Consider the following 732-nt stretch of genomic DNA (forward strand, 5'->3'; position numbering starts at 1 on the left):
TATGGAGACATATAAAGTTTTGCCATGATTGGCAGAAATAGTAAAGAAAAAATGGACTGGTAGTTTCTTGGAAGAGAAGCTGCTGAATTGGTTGGGTGTATATGGTGTTATGGGTGGTATGCATATTGCAGGATAAAAATTACGTTGATGCACGATGATGGATTCTAGGGTCTAATATGGAGTTTCTAGGACTTAAAATCAAGAACTTTGATCCAAAATATTAAGTATTATGAAACGGAGTGCAAAAAAAAAAAATCTGTTCTTATCAGTTTAATATCTGATACGTCCCCTATTTGGGGACCATACGTATATTACTCGTATATTAAATGGATTTTTGTAACAGGGAGCTGGAAATGGAGCTTGCTTTGTCCACTCCACGCATTGACCCATTATTGCGCATTGACCCATTATTATCTCTGGGAACAGTGCATGCCTTCTCTGATCCGGTTTCCAAAAACAGATTGAATTGAAATCAGCGCAAGTTGTCTTTTAACCCTTTATGTGAATACTTTTCAGAGTCAGCGAAGCACATTTCAGATGCCAAATGTAGCATTTTGCTTGATTTCACTTGACCATTTGCAACATTTTGTGTACCTTGCCTGGCCTTGCTTTCACCCATGTATGTCAAGCATTGTATTGCATTCAATATGCAATCAATTTGTCTTTACTGGTTGCAACAGGTGTGTTAAGATGTAGGTCTGTATTAGGCCTTTGTTACAGTGTTGCAAATAT

General features: G+C 37.4%; 1 pseudogene; it reads left to right on the plus strand.

Annotated features, from left to right (window-relative positions):
• The first annotated feature begins 201 nt into the window (after nucleotides 1–201).
• Nucleotides 202–436, plus strand: LOC138668278 (U2 spliceosomal RNA; annotated as a pseudogene).
• The last annotated feature ends 296 nt before the right edge of the window (nucleotides 437–732 follow it).

The sequence above is a fragment of the Ranitomeya imitator genome, chromosome 2, assembly GCF_032444005.1.
Source record: "Ranitomeya imitator isolate aRanImi1 chromosome 2, aRanImi1.pri, whole genome shotgun sequence".
In the NCBI taxonomy this organism is placed as follows: Eukaryota; Metazoa; Chordata; class Amphibia; order Anura; family Dendrobatidae; genus Ranitomeya; species Ranitomeya imitator.